The following is a 16,270-nucleotide window of genomic DNA, read 5'->3' as shown; positions in this document are numbered from 1 at the left end:
CCTTCTTTGTCATTTAAATATAGGTGGCCTCCTTCACCTACATTTAAGTGGGACCTTGCATCTGAAGTTCAGTAATTGCTTATAATTAGCCTTCTCTTCAATCCTGTGTAAGTTTATAGCTCATACATGCACCACCAAATCTCTCTCCACTAGGCTACCATCTGATGTGAAACATAAATATAAGTATGAATACACTTGTATGGATAAAACTATATTGAAGCAAATAAGTTCCTCAGCCTCTCAGTTCCCTCCAATCTGCTTCACTTACCTTTTCCTCTAGCAGACTGGGGAGCTTTCAAATATGACCATGAAAGACAGAAGGCAATCTTACTTCTTTTCTTAGAGGTTATGCAGAAAGAATATCACTGTACTCAATCAAGAAAAAAATCAAGAATGTGTTTCTGCACGTTCTTTCCTGGGCCCGTGTTACTGATGGTGTAAAATCTGGTTGACAGTAACATGGAATAACCATGGTCTTACCTCACCCTTTGGACAGCCAACAGTATCTCAAATTACCGCAAGGCCTTTTCAGGGTCAAGTTGTCCATCATTTCAAATTTCGCTGCAGGTCTCTTTCCCTTAAAGTTGAAGGGAAAAAAAAATGTCAACTTCAGGTTGCTGCTCAGCAGCTTTTGAAAAACAAACATTAATTACACGCCTATTCTGTGTCAGGTACTGCCTAACAATATGTATTATTTCCCCCAATGTTCCCAACTTCGGTTGAGGGAGGTTGAGTCATCAGGACCCACTTTTCATTGTCAAGACACTTGGTAATCTCTGAGTAATTCAAAAGAAAAAGACCAATGTGCCTTGAAATAACTTGGGAGGTTTTATTTTCTTTGAATAGCTAAAGAATCACATGCAAGGCTGTCAAGGCTGTAGATTTTAATAGGACTTGTATAGACCACAAAACCCTTTCCAGTAGCAGAGTATTACTCAGACCATTTTTCCACTTTCAGCTCTGTGCCAAGACAACATCTTAACCACCCATAGCATATGACAGGGCTGGAGAGATCACCCAGGAGAGACAGGTCAAATCACTGCCACTGCTCTATTTGCCAGACCTTCTTCTTGTGATTTCTTAACGTCTTCCAACACTGTTCTCTAAGATGTCTTAGCACCTGTGTTGCTCCCCAAAGCCATCCTCCACTGATACAAATATCCAGAATCACTAGATCTTACCAAATACATGAAAGGCAAAAATAATTTTAAGACCAAATGTAGTATGGGTTACCCAATGAGGCCTTGATTGAATAAAGAAAACAGAGAAATATACTATTGCTCAAACCAGAAAGGCAGGAAGCTGGAATGTTGCCTAAACCCAGAACAGCAAACATTCTAGACTCAAACTGCTTATGTGGGGAGCACATAACACTCCCCTAATTGTGATGCAGGCCTTAAATCTGCTTCTACTGCCTATATCATGACCATAAATGCTTACTGTAATGATAAAAATTCACATGACTTATTTCAAGTGGAATTTTGACCTGAGGAATGAATGCTCCATTTCTGAATAAGAACTCTCTCAATGAATACTGTCATAACTTGAGTTTCACACTTTTGTTCTGAATTTCAGACTGACCCTGCATAAAAGTTTTATTAATGAATCTCTTTCTTTTATTCTAAGTGCAAATACCAGAATCCATGCCCAACCCTTTGTTGTCTTTATTCAGTAAGTTCCACTGTATACCTGGCATGAGCTAATTTAAAATTCTCATTTGACCTGATAAAAAAGAAACCTGACCAGTTGCAAAGAATTTTTGTATCTTTCTTTTACTTCTTGTGGTATCTTGGAAAACAGTTTCTCCTTTAGCTTAAGAAATGAGTTTTAAAATGGTAAAGGCAGTATCGTGCACCTTTTATTTTATATTACACACTTCTACTGGGTTGGACATAAAATGACATCCTACAGCTTTATCTATTTTGCCCTTTCCAGAATTTATGAAAGGACCAGTTAAAGCCTGGTGGAATTTCTGTTTGTCTAGGGCCTGTCCATAGTTGATATGTTTTTGAGGATCTGAGTATGGAAACTAAGTTGTGTTATATCTAGTGTGCTAATCAAGAGAAGGTCATAAATGGCAGGTTTTCTGTGCCATTGGTATTGGTGGACACATTACTTCTGTTCAGTTATAGAAAATAATTTTTCAGTTAGAAATCAGGAGAATGTTGTTTACAGTTAAAATTGTTTTTTTAAAAAATAGAAGCACAATATTAGAGACTGAAGTTCTACTCATGAAGTAGGTCGATGACTTGGACGCAAATGATCGTTTCCCTAAGATCTAGAAGACAGAAATTTGGGAACCTAACTGAAATATTTTTTTCTCAAATGTGTCATTTGAGAAATGTTAAATTAATGTATGTTCAGACATTACTAACGAGATTATAGGACTATAGGTCTTACCAGGCTTCTCCCTTGACTGGGTAGATGAACAAGACTGTGGTTTCTCCTTGTCTCCAAAAATAAAAGTTTATTGAATACTTAGTAAAGGATATGGGAAAAGAGCACTGTAAACCGCTCAGGGGCCCAGTGTCACAGGTACTTCTGTATGTCTGGCACCTGGCACAACATCTGACACAAAATATCACTTACTGATTTTCTTTTAAATTGTTCTGGAATGACTGAGAAGAACAAAGTATTGTTCTCTCAAATAGTCTATAATCTTACTGAATATCTTGAACATGAATCAAAAAAAGAGTTTGAAAACAAACTGTAAGGAAGAAAGTATATTCTAAACAAAGTAGGAGGCATAACACCCCCCCAAGATACCAGGCAATACTACAAAGCTACAGTAATCAAAACAGCATGGTATTGGCACAAAAACAAACATACGGATCAATGAACAGAAGAGAGAGCCTAGAAATAAACCTACACACCTATGGACAATTAATCTTCAACACATATAAATAAATGAAGCTAGAACACACCTTCACACCATACACAAAAATAAACTCAAAATGGCTTAAAGACTTAAATACGAGAAAAGACACCATAAAACTCCTAGAAGAGAATATAAGCAAAGCATTCTCTGACATAGATGATACTAATGTTTTCTTTGCTCAGTCTCACAAGGCAATAGAAATAAAGCAAAAATAAACAAATGGGACCTAATCAAACTTACATGCTTTTGCACAGCAAAGGAAACCATAAACAAAATGAAAAGACATCGTATGGACTGGGAGGAAATATTTACAGATCATGTGACCAACAAGGGTTTAATTTCCAAAATAAACAAACAGCTCCTACAATTCAGTAACAAAAAAACAACAGAATTGAAAAATGGGCAGAGGACATAGACATACATCTCTCCAGAGAAAACATACATATACATACATGAAAAGGATTATACATCAAGTGGGATTTATCCCAAGGATGCAAGGATTTTTGAATATCCACAAATCAATCAATGTGATACACATGAACAAACTGAAGAATAAAAACTGTGCAATCATCTCAGTAGATGCAAGAAAAGCTTTTGATAAAATTCAACATCAATTTATGATAAAAACTCCCAAGAAAGTGGGCATAAAGGGAACATATACTAACATAATAAAGGCCATATATGACAAACCCACAGCAAACATCATACTCAACAATGAAAAGCTGAAACCATGTCCTCTAAGATCAGGAACATGACAAGGATGCCCACTCTCCCCACTTTTATTCAACATAGTACTGGAAGTCCTAGCCACAGCAATTAAAGAAAAAGAAAAGGAATCCAAATTGAAAAGGAACAAGTAAAACTGTCACTCTTTGCAAATGACATAATTCTATACATAGAAAATCTTAAGGACACCACCAGAAAAGTACTAGAGCTCAACGATGAATTTGGTAAAGTTGCAAGATACAAAATTAATATATGGAAATCTGTTGCATTTCTATACCCTAACAACAAAGTATCAGAAAGAGAAATTAAGGAAATAATCCCATTTACTGCTGCAAAAAAATAATAAAATACCTAGGAATAAATCAAATTTACTATCTTAAGTATCATCACCAGACAGCAGACAGCAGAAGCAAGAAGAACTACAATCCTGCAGCCTGTGAAATGAAAACCACATTCCCAGGAATAGAAAAAATGAAAAGGTAGAGGACTATGTACCAGATGAAGGAGAAAGATAAAACCCCAGAAAAACAACTAAATGAAGTGGAGATAGGCAACCTTCCAGAAAAAGATTTCAGAATAATGATAATGAAGATGATCCAGGACCTTGGCAAAAGAATGGAGGCAAAGATCAAGAAGATGAAAGAAATGTTTAACAAAGACTTAAAGAACAAACGAACAGAGATGAACAATACAATAACTGAAATGAAAACTACACTAGAAGGAACCAATAGCAGAATAAGTGAGGCAGAAGAACGGATAAGTACCTGGAAGACAGAATGGTGGAATCCATGGCCGTGGAACAGAATAAAGAAAAAAGAATGAAAAGAAATGAAGACAGCCTAAGAGACTCCTGGGACAACATTAAATGCAACTACATTTGCATTATAGGGGCCCCAGAAGAAGAAGAGAAAAAGAAAGGGTCTGAGAAAATATTGGAAGAGATTAGAGTTGAAAACTTCCCTAAGATGGGAAAGGAAATAGCCACCCAACTCCAGGAAGTGCAGAGAGTCCCATACAGAATAAACCCAAGGAGAAACACGCCAACACACATAGTAATCAAACTGACAAAAATTAAAGACAAAGAAAAATTATTAAAAGCAACAAGGGAAAAATGACAAATAACATACAAGGGAACTCCCACAAGGTTAACAGCTGATTTCTCAGCAGAAACTCTACAAGCCAGAAGGGAGTGGCACAATATATTTAAAGTGATGAAAGGGAGGAACCTACAACCAAGACTACTCTACCTGGCAAGGATCTCATTCAGATTTGACAGAGAAATCAAAAGCTTTACAGACAAGCAAAAGCTAAGAGAATTCAGCACCACCTAACAAGCTCTACAACAAATGCTAAAGGAACTTCTCTAAGTGGGAAACACATGAGAAGAAAAGGACTTATAAAAAAAACCCCAAAACAATTAAGAAAATCGTAATAGGAATATACATATCGATGATTACCTTAAATGTGAATGGATTAAATGCTCCAACCAAAACACACAGGCTCGCTGAATGGATACAAAAACAAGACCAATATATATGCTGTCTACAAGAAATCCACTTCAGACCTAGGGCCACTTACAGACTGAAAGTGAAGGGATGGAAAAAGGTATTCCATGCAAATGGAAATCAAAAGAAAGCTGGAGTAGAAATACTCATATCAAATAGACTTTAAAATAAAGAATGTTAGGAGAGACAAGGAAGGATGCTACATAATGAGCAAGAGGCCAATCCAAGAAGAATATATAACAATTATAAATATATATGCAACCAACATAGGAGCACCTCAATACATAAGGCAAATGCTAACAGCTATAAAAGAGGAAATCAACAGTAACACAATAATAGTGGAGGACTTTAACACCTCACTTACACCTATGGACAGATCATCCAGAAAGAAAATTAATAAGGAAACACAAGCTTTAAATGACACAATAGACCAAACAGAGTTAATTGATATTTATAGGACATTCCATCCGAAAACAGCAGATTACACTTTCTTCTCAAGTGCACATGGAACATTCTCCAGGATAGATCATATCTTGGGTCACAAATCAAGCCTCAGTAAATTTAAGAAAACTGAAATCATATCAAACATCTTTTACGACCACAACACTATGAGATTAGAAATAAAATACAAGGAAAAAATATAGAAAAAAAATAGAGGCTAAATGATACGTTACTAACTAACCAAGAGATCACTGAAGAAATCAAAGAGGAAATCAAAACATACCTAGAGACAAATGACAATGAAAACACAATGATCCAAAACCTATGAGATGCAACAAAAGCAGTTCTAAGAGCAAAGTTTATAACACTATAATCCTACCTCAAGAAACAAGAAAAATCTCAAATAAACAATCTAACCTTACACCTAAAGGAACTAGAGCAAAAAGAACAAACAAAACCCAAATTTAGTAGAAGGAAAGAAATCATAAAGATCAGATGAGAAATAAATGAAATAGAAACAAAGAAAACAATAGCAAAGATCAATAAAACTAGAAGCTGGTTCTTCGAGAAGATAAACAAAATTGATAAACCTTTAGCCAGACTGATCAAGAAAAAGAGGGAGAGGACTCAAATCAATAAAATTAGAAATGAAAAAGGAGAAGTTACAACGGACACTGCAGAAATACAAAACATCATTAAGAGACTACTACAAGCAACTCTATGCCAATAAAATGGACAACCTGGAAGAAATGAACAAATTCTTAGGAAGGTATAACCTTCCAAGACTGAACCAGGAAGAAATGAACAGACCAATCCCAAGTAATGAAATCGAAACTGCAATTAAAAATCTTCCAACAAACAAAAGTCTAGGACCAGGTGGCTACACAGGTGAATTCAATCAAACGTTTAGAGAAGAGCTAACACCCATCCTTCTCAAACTCTTCCAAAAAATTACAGAGGAAGGAACACTCCCAAACTCATTCTACAAGGCCACCATCACCTTGATACCAAAACCAGACAAAGATACTACAAAAAAAAGAAAATACAGACCAATATCACTGATGAAGATAGATGCAAAACTCAACAAAATACTAGCAAACAGAATCCAACAGCACATTAAAAGGATCATACACCATGATCAAGTGAGATTTATCCCAGGGATGCAAGGATTCTTCAATATACATAAATCAATCAATGTGATATACCATATTAACAAATTGAAGAATAAAAACCATATGATCATCTCAATAGATGCAGAAAAAACTTTAAACAAAATTCGAAACCAATTTGTAATAAAAACTCTTCAGAAAGTGGGCATAGAGGGAACCGACCTCAACATAATAAAGGCCATATACAACAAACCCACAGCAAACATCATACTCAATGGTGAAAAACTGAAAGCATTTCCACTAAGATCAGGAACAAGACAAGGATGTCCACTCTCACCACTATTATTCAACATAGTTTTGGAAGTCCTAGCCACAGCAATCAGAGAAGAATAAGAAATAAAAGGAATACAAATTGGAAAAGAAGAAGTAAAACTGTCACTGTTTGCAGATGACATGATACTATACATAGACAATCCTAAAGGTGCCACCAGGAAACTACTAGAGCTAATCAATGAATTTGGTAAAGTTGCAGGATACAAAATGAATGCACAGAAATCTCTTGCATTCTTATACACTAACAATGAAAGATCAGAAAGAGAAATTAAGGAGACAATCCCATTCACCATTGCAATAAAAAGAATAAAATACCTAGGGATAAACCTACCTAAGGAGATAACTGTACTCAGAAAACTATAAGACACTGATGAAAGAAATCAAAGATGACATAAACAGATGGACAGATATACCATGTTCATGGATTGGAAGAATCAATATTGTGAAAATGACTATACTACCCAAAGCAATCTACAGATTCATTGCAATCCCTATCAAATTACCAATGGCATTTTTTATGGAGCTAGAACAAAAAATCTTAAAATTTGTATGGAGACACAAAAGACCCCAAACAGCCAAAGCAATCTTGAGGGGAAAAAACGGAGCTGGAGGAATCAGACTCCCTGACTTCAGACTATACTACAAACCTACAGTAATCAAGACAATATGGTACTGGCACAAAAGCAGAAATATAGATCACTGGAACAGGATAGAAAGCCCAGAGATAAGCCTACCCACCTATGGTCAACTACTCTATGACAAAGGAGGCAAGGATATACAATGGAGAAAAGACAGTCTCTTCAGTAAGTGGTGCTGGGAAAACTGGACAGGTATATGTAAAAGAATGAAATTAGGGCTTCCCTGGTGGTGCAGTGGTTGAGAGTCCACCTGCCGATGCAGGGGACAAGGGTTTGTGCCCTGGTCTGGGAAGATCCCACATGCTGCAGAGTGGCTGGGCCCGTGAGCCATGGCCACTGAGCCTGTGCATCCAGAGCCTGTGCTCCGCAATGGGAGAGGCCACAACAGTGAGAGGCCCACGTATTGCAAAAAAAAAAAAAAAAAGAATGAAATTAGAACACTCCCTAACACCATACACAAAAATAAACTCAAAATGGCTTCAAGACCTAAATGTAAGACCAGACACTGTAAAACTCTTAGAGGAAAACACAGGAAGAGTACATATGACATAGATCACAGCAAGATCATTTTTGACCCACCACCTAGGGTAATGGAAATAAAAATAAAAATAAACCAATGGGACCTAATGAAACTTAAAAGCTTTTGAACAGCAAAGGAAACCATAAACAAGACAAAAAGACCACCCTCAGAATGGGAGAAAATATTTGCAAACGAATCAACAGACAAAGGAATAATCTCCAAAATATACAAACAGCTCATTCAGCTCAATATTAAAGAACAAATAACCCCATCCAAAAGTGGGCAGAAGACCTAGATAGACATTTCTCTGAAGAAGATATACAGATGGCCAAGAGGCACATTTAAAGCTGCTCAACATCACTAATTATTAGAGAAATGCAAATGAAAACTACAATGAGGTATCACCTCACACCAGTCAGAATGGCCATCATCAAAAAATCTACAAACAGGGCTTCCCTGGTGGCGCAGTGGTTGAGAGTCTGCCTGCCGATGCAGGGGACACTGGTTTGTGCCCCGGTCTGGGAAGATCCCACATTCTGCGGAGTGGCTGGGCCCGTGAGCCATGGCCACTGAGCCTGCATGTCCGGAGCCTGTACTCCGCAACGGGAGAGGCCACAACAGTGAGAGGCCCGAGTACTGAAAAAAAAAAAAAAAAAATCTACAAACAACAAATGCTGGAGAGGGTGTGGAGAAAAGGGAACCCTGTTGCACTGTCAGTGGGAATGGAAATTGATACAGCCACTATGGAGAATAGTATGAGGTTCCTTAAAAAACTAAAAATAGAATTACCATATGACCCAGTAATCCCACTACTGGGCATATACCCAGAGAAAATCATAATTCAAAAAGACACATGCACCCCAATGTTCACTGCAGCACTATTTACAATAGCTAGGTCATGGGAGCAACCTAAATGCCCACCGACAAAGAATGGATAAAGAAGATGTGGTACATATATACAATGGGATATTACTCAGCCATGAAAAGGAACAAAACTGGGTAATTTGTAGAGATGTGGATGGACCTAAAGACTGTCATACAAAGTGAAGTAAGTCAGAAAGAGAAAAATAAATATTGTATATTAACGCATATATGTGGAATCTAGAAAAATGGTACAGATGAACCAGTTTGCAAGGCAGAAACAGAGACACAGATGCAGAGAACAAACATACAGACACCAAGAGGGGAAAGCGGGGGATGGGTGGGGGATGAATTGGGAGATTGGGATTGACATGTATACACTAAAATGTATAAAATAGATAACTAATAAGAAAAAAATATACAGAACACGTTGGCACCCTAAAAAAAAGTATCATCATACATGTTTTGATATGTAATATTCTTTATTATTTCATTCTAATGGCTTTGAAATTTTTTGTATTCTTTAATTAAATGTTTTTAAACTTCAAATATATGATGTGTTAGATATATTTTTATTATTAACTTTTAAATTACTCTTTACTGAGGTTAAGAATGTTCTGTATTATTTCTTTATATTGTTGAGACTTTGTTGATGGTCTAGTAGACAATTACTTGTTATAAATGTCCCTTTTGCTTGAGTAGAATGTGTATTTTATAGTATAAGTTCTATATATGGTTTGTTCATGTTATCAGATAATGGTTCATTAATATTTTTGGTTTCCTTGACCTAAACATTATTGAGGTACTTATGTTAAAATATTCCATTTTTATTTAAGTTTGTTTCTCTGTTTAACTGTGGCAAGTTCATGTAGTTGAAGGCTATGTTATTAAAGGCATAGAAGATGATTTATAATGACTCCTTTATCCTTAAAATGTTTTTATTGTTCATTTTGTTTTGCTTTACCTTCTTCTTTGCCTGATCTTAACATCCCTATACAGTATTATCACATTCTGTATATACCAGCACCTTTTCCCATATCTTACTCTGTCATCTGTTCACTTTTTAAAATAAAAAACAGGCATATGCTTTTTAAAGAGGTGTATCTAAATCTCTTTCCTTGAGTAGGTAAATCTAATTTGTTCACATTTATTGTGATTACTGGTACAGTTAAACTCATTTTGTGTTTTCTATGAATCATGTCTCTTTTTTCCCCTCATTTGCCATGATAATGAGTAAGTTTTCTGTCTGCCATTCATGAGCAGCAACTTCACAATGATGAGTCAGTTGTAGATTTTTATCATACTCTTTGATATGAAGTTTCATGTCACTCTGCAATTCTATAAAATTCTCAGCCATTTTGCCTTTCTCTCACTAGCCTTCTGTCTTTGAGGACCTACCATTAGACTCACGTTGGAGCCTCTACATCCTCCACATCTCTTAATCATTTTTCAGGGCTGCATTCTGTGTAACATCCTCCAATATATATTCCAATTTACCAATTCTCTCTACAATTTTATCTCATCCACCTTTTAAGTTTCTTTTATCCAATGACTCTACTAACATCTAGCACTCTATATGTTCTTATTTGCAAATCTTGTTTGTCACAGTGTCTTAATCTATCATTGTGATTTTAGTTACTTTCTTATTGTCCTGTACATTTTTGAAGCCCTGTATTCTCTTTCAGATTTTTCTCTTTTTTCAAGTCCTTGGGATGTTAATCCTCTTGTTTGTTTGCAAGGTGGCTGTATCTGAGGGAGATCCTGGTTCTCTGGGTTATGGAAATATCCCAACAGAGTGGTTTTACATATGCTTCTGTCAGCTGCCCCAGGAATTTCCCTGATCCTGGACCTGTTAAATGTCAATATCTCACCTGAACTGTCCGGTCACATAAATTCAGACTCCACAAATGCACATGCCATATGTTTGGGATTTCAACTCTTAAAGTATTTTATACTTTTATACAAAGTCTTAAGAAAGGTAAATTTTTTGATTCTCTAAAAATTATAGTCTAGTTATAGTCTCCTATTCATAAAAGTGTACCAGTTATAAGATTATTGAAGGGATATCATGTCCAGCTCATTGCCTTGGGTGGGGTTAAAGCAGTATCATCTAATCCCACATTGTCATTAAGACCTCAGACGCAGAACTTTAAAGCCTGTTTCTATGTTCAGTACTCCCATGGATCATAGCAGCTTTCTCAGTTTGTGAGACTAGTAACTTGATTTCCATTTCTTCTTAATATGTAACACATGAGATTTTTAATTCTTTTTTGAGCTTGATATGTACAGAAAGTAATTATGGTTACTATATTTTATTCACCACTTCCATGTGTTTAGAGTGAGGGGTACAGTGTTAGATATGTATGTCTTATTTTAAATTCTTATTTCTTAACATGTTTATACACTGTATTGTGCCTTACTTTTTTCACCTAACAACTAATATTTTGATTATTCTCTATCAATAATCATAATTTGCTTTTGTCTTCTTAATGGCTGCCTAGTATTCCATTGTATTTATGCAGAATAATTCGTGTAACCAGACTATTTTCCATAACATTTTTAAACTAACAAAAGAATGTTCTCATTGCACAAAATGTGGAAAAGATAGAATATGTTGATGCTTATGTTTCTAGTTCTTTTTCTTTCATATATATTGAATTTATATGCAAACTTATTATATGATTTGGTAACCTGAACTATTATTTTAAAATAGTGAACACATTTTATATCTTTAAATATTCTTTAGTAACTACTATGATTATATAGTAAGGCATTTTAGGGATACATAAAAATTTATTTTATCATATCACATTTGGATATTTAAGTTGTTCCAAACTATGCACTAACATAAATAATGTCATAATGCACATCCTTACATATTAATATTTTTATGTCTCATTATCATTGCTGACTTAGGATTAATTACTACAAGTGGAATTATCAGTTCAAAGGTATAAATATTTTATGACTTTTGATACATATTGTGAAATTGCCTTCCAAAATTGTATTCCAAGTTGCCTAAAATTCCTCCAAAGGAGTATAAATGCCTATTTCCTCATATCTTCTTCAATGTTTTCACATTTTAAAATTTTTGCAAAAACGGTGGGCAAAACATTGGCATTTCGTTGTTTTAATTTACATTTCTTTAGTGAAATTAGGGATCTTTTCATATGTTTACTTTTTATTTCTTCTGTGAATTGCCTGTTTATACTTTTGCCCATTTTTCTACCAGAATATTTTTTGTCATATTCATCATCTGGTTGTCTATAATACACCATACATTCTGGAAGGGTACATAGGTATTTCATTATGAACCTTGCATACCTTAAAATATCTATTTTTATCATGTGTGATTGACAGCTTGCTTGATATAGAATTCTTAGATCCCGTAGTGAAGCAGGAAAAGTTCACCCAGACTTGGGTTTTCCCACTTGTTAGGCAAATGTGTGCTCCTTGAATTCCCTCATGGTACACCCATTTGCAGTTACAATCATCCACCGAGTCTTAAACTGCCAGGCTAATTTATGTAATTTTCAATTCAATCATCATTCAGCCTGTATAACTACGGATAAAGCCTGCAGTATGGGAGCCTGAAGCAGAGGAATCAGCTCTGAGCAGTTTTTCCTCCATGATTATTACAAAGCAAAACTGTTGGGATGCTGCTCAAATTTTTCTCTGGGTCTTTATGGTGTCACTTCTCACACTACCCATATGGTATTTGTCTACCTACGTCATGATGCCCTCATGCACAGATGACTTTCACCATGGAAACCCAGGAGTCTCCACACAGGAGTGGTAGAAGGTAACTTATCCAAAGTAGTAGATGAGACTTCGCATCTTACATTCTGTGATATCAGCTTGTCCCCCATGTCAGTGGGCATTAGTGGGGCTCTACTATGACTTTTTTCTCCTTACTCACCCTACTACTGTACTGCTTTCTCTAGAGGCTGACAGGTCTTTAAAAATCTTGCTCAATGGAGTCCCACTAGCACAACATCTCACAAAAAAATCCTAGATGTTTTGAACATAGGGCTGACACCTTTCTCATTTTCCCAAATTAGATGCAGGTTTTAATTCTTCTTCCTTCCTTTGGTCATTTTATTGGAGGTTTGAGAGGATGGAGCAAGAACTGTTAATTTTATCATATCACCAAGAAGTTCAGTCTTTGATTTCTTCAGGTCAATCAGTGTGGTCATGTAGTGTGATTTTCAAACTTGGACAGTAATGGAAATTACCAGGGGTGATTGTGTACAAGGTAGATGCCAGCCCCTCACTTCCATAGATTCAAATTCAGTAACTATGAGACGTACCCATAACCTATATTTCTGATAGGCAACACCCCCTCCAGGTGATTCTCATATAGGTCCTACCATAGTTTGAGAAAACCCAATGTAAGGAAAATTTTAAAAAACTAAACCAGTGGTTTTCCAAGTGTGACCTGTAGATAGGTAAATAAGGTCTACAGATCAGCTTCACCTGAGAACTTGGTGGGAAAGTAAATTTTGGGATCACAACCCAGACCTACTAAATGAGAAACACGGGGGGTGGTGCTCAGCCATCTGTATTTTAACAAGCCCTCCAGGGGTTTCCGATGCATGCTCAAGTTTGAGAATTACTGAACCAGTGGGTGAGCCAGAAATCCCATGTTCTAACCTGAGACTTGCCTCTAGCTATAGCTCAGTGACCAGGGGAAATTTATTCACCCTCTCTGGATTTCAACTTCCCATTACAATGTAAGGATGAGAGGTCAAATATCTCCAAGGATCTTTTAAGTCTTAATCTCAAACTATTTTATAATACCTTCCATGTTTTGTTGTACTTTTTTCGTGAAATAAATTACATTTGGTTGAGCCTTGAGCACTATTATTTATATTCCATAGGGATGCCCCAGCATCCAACAGCAACTATTTCCATGGAGCTAATCAATCAAGCCCAGAACAATTCAAAATATATGCATGTATGTTAACAATAATCCTGAGTGTGGACTGCATATAAATCCATGGGCAATGGTTGTTTGTTGTTTTTCTTTCTTCTTTTCTTTTTTTTTTAACATAAAAAGGCTGGGCTCCATGGGCATGTGGTTTTCTTCATCTCATTTTCTTCATCTGGCTCATTTGATCTTAATTACTAGGGCTAGTTCTTGAATTGCAGCAGCTTGTTCTAAGTAGCATATGGCAGAAGGTGCTAAGCACAGGCAGCAGACAATGTGTTACTAAAAGGAGAAGAAATTTTCCTTTACATAAGAAGCCATATGCAGTCCAAATTTATCCATACTGTATCACTGAAATGTGTATGTATTTAAAAACTTCATCTATGATTTTTCACAGGTATTGGTTTCATCGTTTGCATATTCAACATAAGACCTGCAGAGATTTTAAGCGTCCGTTTCAAAATACTCTGACTGTTCCTATCAGTAACTTCAGGGACCACCATCCACTGCTTCTTCTTGGAAAGTTTTGCTGAAAACCTCTTAGGGCATCCTTCTCCCCACAGCATCCTCAGTTTTCAGGCCTCAAATGTCTTGATGTCAAGGTGCTCTTTCTGTGAAAGCAGCACAACTGTGAAAGTTGTCACACTCCTGCTTCATGAGACAGGAAAGCAAAGAGTCTGCACTTTTTCTCTGTCCTGACTCCTTTGTTTCTCTCACTGAGAGACAGTGAACCTCTGGAGCTTCTCCCTTCTATGCCTTAGAGCACACCTGTGAAGCATCAAAGCCTCAGAACATGGCAGGGTGCCAGCCACCTGGATGAGGCCTTTTGAAAATGGTCTTCATCACCACACTTCTCCTTGGAAATCTTGTCTTGAGCCCTGCATCCCTATTCGCCTCACCTGGCTTCATTTGCTGTCACCCTACTTCAGCACCAGACCTCTGAGAGCACACATCAGACACTCGGTCTTTACTGAGACTCTTTTTCTTTTACAGCAACTGCTCTGGCTCATCATCATCCTTGGAGCTTCATATTCCCAACTGTGGCACCTCTGAAATCTAACTGCTTGGCACTGTGTCTCTGACATCACAGTCTGTTGCCATGGCAAGTGCCACCAATTCAGCACGATGACTTTCCTGCCAGAAGGAGAGGATGCACTGAGAGAGAGACAACATTTGTTTAAGCATAAATATCTTTGATATTTAGCAAAGAGGCAAGAGACTATATGGAAGACAACAGAGGAAGCAAAAATTCCAATTTATAGGAAGCTTAGCTTTCAGGGATCCTCTTTGGTACAAGTCAGGCGCTCAGCTTTCTTGAGCTCTTCACATTATACCAGAATTTCAAAGTGATTATTTCTTCGACTTTCAGGTTCACTGGGAATAACATTGGAGTTTGAAAGCATTTAGAGTTTGAAAATGCCACATCCGCTTTTTCATGTTGCCATCAGATGATTATCTTGGTAGAAAGATGAGCAGCAGCCATTCTAAATAGAATTGCTCATCTCAGCAAAGCCTTTCCAAGGAAGCCAGTTCACAGACAATTTAAGCTAGTTTCTCCCTCTGCAATTCTGCTAAGACTCAGGCCCCCAATCTCTGTTGGGTATGAACCCTTCTAATAATGTCTACTGTTGAATTTACAGAGTTTCCATGAAAAGTTTTTCCAAGGGCCTTGCCAAACTCAGAATCTGCTCTCATACATGGATGTAACAATGAAATGGAAACTTGAGAACATTGTGTCTGGAAAACTACAAAAGCTACAGTCTACTTTTTACTGTTACCTAATGGTGACTTGTAATTTGCTACTTAGGATTCTGAACAAAAGAGCAAATTGGAATGAAAATGTCTAACTCTCCTAGTCCCTTTTGGATTCCTATTAAAATGGAATTTTTAAAGGGGTCAAAACTGTATTATTTGCTGGATACTCAATACTCCAGATCCATGCCAAAACTTTGAAAAATGTCCACAAGTGTAATGACATCAAAGACCAGGAGTATTCTGATCCTCTACTGTCTGCACGAGAAATAACAACTCTCCTGTGAGGCCATACAGCATAACTCCACTCATACCCCTGAAGTAAAACAGGCAAAGATCAATCGATCAATTACGGAGTTCCTCTTGGTCTCAGCAGGCCTGAGAAATGCACCAGGCAACAGAGGGTATACCTAACAGGAAACCCCAAGTAATGCTTCCTCACGCGTTAAAGGAAAATTATAGGGACATGAATGAGGCAAGAGGGTTGGGTGAAGCCTCCCGGCTGCCATGTCAAAGATAGAAAATAAAAGTGTGAGTAGAGAAGGGGAGCTTCGGGTTGCAAATCTCTTCTGTTCTT

Source organism: Mesoplodon bidens (genome assembly GCF_964165515.1).
Source record: "Mesoplodon bidens genome assembly, chromosome: 3".
Lineage (NCBI taxonomy): Eukaryota > Metazoa > Chordata > Mammalia > Artiodactyla > Ziphiidae > Mesoplodon > Mesoplodon bidens.
Note: the sequence above shows the minus strand (reverse complement) of the source record.